This window comes from Pongo pygmaeus, chromosome 4 (genome assembly GCF_028885625.2).
Source record: "Pongo pygmaeus isolate AG05252 chromosome 4, NHGRI_mPonPyg2-v2.0_pri, whole genome shotgun sequence".
Taxonomy (NCBI): Eukaryota; Metazoa; Chordata; class Mammalia; order Primates; family Hominidae; genus Pongo; species Pongo pygmaeus.
The window spans coordinates 143,841,584-143,847,500 of NC_072377.2; positions in this window are offsets into that span (position 1 = coordinate 143,841,584).

A 5,917-nucleotide genomic window follows, 5' to 3' on the forward strand; every position below is an offset into this window, starting at 1 on the left:
CGTATTTGTCAGTTGTGGTTTTTATTCGCTCTTAAACTTTGTGCATGCTTTAACAATTTATTACTTTTAAATCTAGAGTGAATTCTAAAGACTGCCGCTAAAGATCTGAGTTTTAAAAATTTTGTTGCTGGTGGATTTCTTGTTCCTGTTACATAACTAAAAGTGAGCCCATTTGTGGTTTTTAAAAACCTTATGAATTAAAAATGCTACAGGTGAACAAACAGCAGAAGCTTGTGTTTAGACATATTGATGACTTAACACTACAATTGGAAGTAATATGGATGAGCAAGAATTAGTTCTGCCAGCTTTTCAAAATAATTATGTAGAGACTGTTGGTATATTGGATTATCTGTTGTAAACAATTTTTTTTTCTTCCCTGACACAGGGTCTCACTCTGTCACCCAGACTGGAGTGCAGTGGCACAGTCACAGCTCTCTGCAACCTCAGCGTCCGGGCTCAAGTGACCCTCCTACCTCAGTCTCCTGAGTAGCTGGGACTACAGGCTCATGCCACTGTATCTGGCTAGTTTTTGGGTTTTTTTTTGTATAGATGGGGCTTTGCCATGTTGCCGAGGCTGGTCTTGAATTCCTGGGCCCAAGTAATCTGCTCGCTTCAGCCTCCCAAAGTGCTGGGACTGTAGGCATGAGCCACCATCCCTGGCCAAGAAACAAAGTTTTAATTTCAAAAAAATCTACAAGAACAGGATAGGCATTGTCTTTCAAATGTTCAGACCCAAATGTATTAAAGGATACTTCAAATAGTTGGATAAATTTTATGATCTCTCCCATTGAAAAGTAGGTGATGATTTTAATGTGACATGCACAAAAAATCCTTGCCAGTTTACTTCTGCAGTTTAATTTTAGCCTTTACTAATTACCCACTTCTGTTTAATTCCAATTTTTAACTAACAGCAGGTACATTATGTGCACAATGGAGTTCTTCAGTGTTTCCTGTCAATGATGGCTTTTTCATAGCTTCTACTTTGTTGGATTTAGCAAGTTGAAGGAAAGAATGCTATGTTTTTAATACCTACATTTGAGAGCATTTAGAAATCAGAAATTATAATAAGCTGTTAGTGATAAATCTGTAACAGCCCTTAGATTATGAGAAAACCTCTTTTTAATAGGAATGTTTCCACTCCAGTTTTCTGTAAAGTTTAAGAACATTTTTCCTACAGCTATGTCAGCCCTTAGTTTAATCTTACATTATTCTACAAAAGTGAATGAAACTTTCAGAAGTACCTTGAGTTTGTTTTACAATTCTTTTTTATTGACCCATTGCTAGTAAATTTGGGATCTGAGAGTGTCCTTTATAAGACTTTAATTGGATAGCTGTAGTATTGCTTTGAGTATTCCAAAAATAAGTTCATTTGAAATGTTATTCAAGAATATGAATTTCCAACCATAGTGTGTGTACATCAGTACCTCTAGAGATTTATATATTTTTTTAATTATTTATTTATTTTTTTGAGACTGTCTCGCCCAGGCTGGAGTGCAGTGGTATGATCTTGGCTGAATTCTCCTGCCTCAGCCTCCCAGGTAGCTGGGACTACAGGTGCATAACTGCCACACCCAGCTAATTTTTCTGTTTTTCTTAGTAGAGGCGGGGTTTCACCATGTTGACCAGGCTGGTCTCAAACTCCTGACCTCAAGTGATCTGCCTGGCCTCCCAAAGTGCTGGGATTACAGGCATGAGCCACCGCACCCAGCCCCTCCAGTGATTTTAAGTGGTAACATCCTGAGGAGCTTTTTAGGAATAGCCATTATTTGAATTCCCTAAGGACAAGTTCCCCTGCCACCTTTTTTTAAGGTGATGGGGACTGGAAAAGGAAATAGTAAACTATTGAATGTTGTACAGGGAGAAGAGTGTACTGAAATTGTTTACTTTAGCTTTGTTCACAGTGGATTTTTTTTCAGCCTAAAGATTGTGACAAAAGCAGCTCATGGTATGTAATAGAAATCTGCTGGGACACTGCAGAGCAGCATATGGGCTGTTTAAGATAACTTGCATTAGGACAGAAGCAGCTCTGAGTATAGTCTGTTGGTTGCCTTCCATCGTAGATAAAGTTTAGTGTAGCTGAAAGCCTGGGTATTCTGTGTTTAATGAGTTTGAAGTTGTTTTATACCCTGACAAAGAACCCTGACCTCATTGTTGAGCTAGCTGGATTTGAATTACTCTCCCACTTTGGCCATTAGATGATAAGGTCAAGATTCTTAAAATCAACACTGGTGCACAAACAGTTACAGGAATTATTTTCCTTTAAAATGAATTGTTTTCAGCCGGGCATGATGGCTCATGCTTGTAGTCCCAGCACTTTGGGAGGCCGAGGCGGGCGGATCACGAGGTCAGGAGATCGAGACCATCCTGGCTAACATGGTGAAACCCTGTCTCTACTAAAAATACAAAAAATTAGCCTAGCATGGTGGCGGGTGCCTGTAGTCCCAGCTACTCGGGAGGCTGAGGCAGGAGAATGGTGTGAACCCAGGAGGCGGAGCTTGCGGTGAGCCGAGATGGTGCCACTGCACACTCCAGCCTAGGTGACAGAGCGAGACACTCTCAAAAAAAAATTGTTTTCAAATGTTTGCATACATCAAAATTACCTACAGGTTAAAGCATTGCGGCTCCCTGCCAGGTTTTCTAATTTCCTGTTTGGGATGAGTACTGATAATTTGCATTTTTGAGAGATTGGAGGTTTTAATGGAAACCCAGCTACACATATACCCTTAAAAGGAAGACCGGTCCTCTATTGGTGATGGTTGTCCTCTTTGACACACTGCACAGCTTCGGGAGGGTCAGGAGGGACACGGAGCATTGAGGGAGTAAGGGGACACCCGTCTAGCCAGCCAGATAGCCAAATCAATTTTTGTATTTTTACTAGAGAGGGTTTCACCACGTTGGCAAGGCTGGTCTCGAACTCTCGACCTCTCCTCCCTCCTTGGCCTCCCAGTCGGCTCCCAGATGAGCTACTGCACCCAGCCTGATTTGCATTTTTAACAAGTTTCCAGGTGATGGAAATGTCAGTGACATCAAGCTTTGAGAACTTTACCTATAACTGAAGATGTGTTGGTGGTAGGTGTTTGTAACCAGATCCTACCTGACTTGGTTACTATTGCCTGAGGTACTGATTTTGCTACCCTTTCCAAAGCTTAAAACTAAAGGAAAAATTAGTCACCTTTAAAAAAAAAAAAAAATCATTTATGGGAGACGACCTCTTTCAGAGTAGATACTGTTACCCTTTATTTTTTTGCCAAACATAAAGTTTTGGAATTTTGTTGGGTATGTGGTAAGAAGTTGCAAGGAATGTTAGTAGAATAGAACTACAACAGGAATTTGCCATTTTGCCTGGCCAAGTGGTTTTATCTTTTTGTTTTTCCTTAATTCTGCACCCTTCAAGCACTACATAGGAACTAATGATGATGCTTGGTAACAGCTAGTTTGTTGAAATTTAATGTGAATGGAAAAATGGAAATGGTTAATTCTGTCACTGGCAGATCTAACTTGCTGATGGATCTCAGTTAAAGCACTAGTAATTGAGTAATAGCAGTCTGAAACTTGAATTTTTGTCAAAATAACTCCCTATGGAGGTTAGTTGAAAAAAATTCTTGATGAGAACAGTCGAGAAGTGACATGATTAATTTTGAAGAGAATCAATTGTATTTTTTATTTTTTTGAGACATGATTTTGCTGTTGTTGCCCAGGCTGGAATGCAATGGTGCAGTCTCGGCTCACTGCAACCTCTGTTTCCCGGGTTCAAGCTATTCTCAGCCTCCTGAGTAGCTGGGATTACAGGTAGACAGGGCTTCACTATGTTGGCCAGGCTGGTCTTTGAACTCCTGACCTCAGGTGATCCACTCGTCTCAGCCTCCCAAAGTGCTGGGATTACAGATGTGAGCCACTGTGCCCAGCACAATTATGTTAATTTTAAAGGATTTGTCCTTAAAGTTTTTGGTCGTGTCCTGCCTTTGAAGTTTTCTTGTTTTTGTTGTTGAGAACAGGGTCTCACTCTGTCACCCAGGTTGGAGTGCTGTGGTGCGATCATGGCTCACTGCAGCCTCCACCTCCCCAGGCTCAGGTGATTCCCACATCTCAGCCTCCACAGTAGCTGGGGCTACAAGTGCATGCCACCACGCCCAGCTAATTTTTGTATTTTTTGTAGAGGGGTTTTGCCATATTGCCCAGGCTAGTCTCTCAAACTCCTGGACTCAAGTAATCCACCTACCTTGGTTTCCCAAAGGGTTGGGATAACAGGTGTGAGCCACCACTCCTGGCCTCTGAATTGTTAATTCTAGCCTTAGTTGTAATTTCACACCCAGCACAGTGGCTCAGGCCTGTAATCCCAGCACTTTTGGGAGGCTGAGGCGGGCGGATCACCCAGGTCAGGAGTTTGAGACCAGCCTGGCCAACATGGTGAAACCCCATCTTTACTAAAAATACAAAAATTAGTCGGGCATGGTGGCAGGGGACTGTAATCCCAGCTACTTAGGAGGCTGAGGCAGGAGAATTGCTTGAACCTCGGAGGCAGAGGTTGTAGTGAGCGGAGATAGCACCACTGCGCTCCATCCTCCGCGACAGACTGAGACTCCAGCTCAAAAAGTTATCTCTATACAATTTTAAGAAGTCTGTAAAGTCAAATATATAATTGGGGATATGAAAATTGGTGAAAAGAGTAAACGCTTTTAAGGAAGGGGGTAGTCTATTGAGTGTAGTAGACAAAAGTCAATAAACATCTCACTTCGGCAGGATTTGTATACTTGAGTTGAAAGTACCTGGTATTAGGTACAGGATTAATGACCTTTCTTTGAACAATGATATGCTTCATACATGGTAATATTTATGAGGAGTTTCTTTTTTTTTTTCTTTTTTTTTTTTTCTTTTTTTTTTTGAGTCTCGCTCTTTCACCCAGGCTGGAGTGCAGTGGCGCAATCTCGGCTCACTGCAAGCTCCGCCTCTCGGGTTCACGCCATTCTCCTGCGTCAGCCTCCCGAGTACCTGGGACTTACAGGCGCCCGCCACCTCATCCGGCTAATTTTTTGTGTTTTTAGTAGAGACAGGATTTCACCGCGTTAGCCAGGATGTTCTTGATCTCCTGACCTCGTGATCCACCCCCCTCAGCCTACCAAAGTGCTGGGATTACAGGTGTGAGCCACTGTGCCCAGTCTATGAGGAGTTTCTTCTAAGGACCTGATGCAAAAGGGTATACACAAAGAGCAGCAGGAGTCCTATCTTTGATTAGGACAAAATGCTTTTCAAGTTTCACTCCTTGCCCCTGCCTATCAAAAACAGGACCAATTTCAGTTGGCTCAACTTTGACAGGGTTGTTAAATCAGAAGTAGCGGTTTCTCATTGGTCATTTGGCTTTTGAGATTTAAATGGAAGAGTTTGTTTTCCTATGTAATAGGAAAATTCGAAGCATCACAGAGCAATTAGATCCCAGCTATTTTCTTAACAACTACCAACTCTACTTACATTGACTTCCTGCCTTTTTGTTTTTATTTATTTTTTTATTTTCTGAGACGGTGTCTGGCTCTGTCACCCAGGCAATGAATGACACAATCATAGTTCACTGCAGCCTCGAACTCCTGGACTCAAGTGAGTCACCTGCCTCCACCTCTCAAGTAGCTAGGGCTACAGCCATGCACCGCCATGCCCAGCTAATTTTTGTAGGGTGTGTGTGTCTGTGTGTAGGAAATGCGGTCTTGCTATGTTGCTCAGGCTGGTCTCAAATCCATGGGCTCAAGAGATCCCCCTACCTTGGCCTCCCAATGTGCTGGGATTATAGGCATAAGTCACCATGCCTGGCACTTTTTACTTTTTTTCCTACACTTGCATAAACCCTAGTTTGTTGGTGGTGGTTTTGTTTTTTGTTTGTTTTTGAGAGGGGTTCTCGCTCTGACACCCAGGCTGGGGTGCAGTGCCG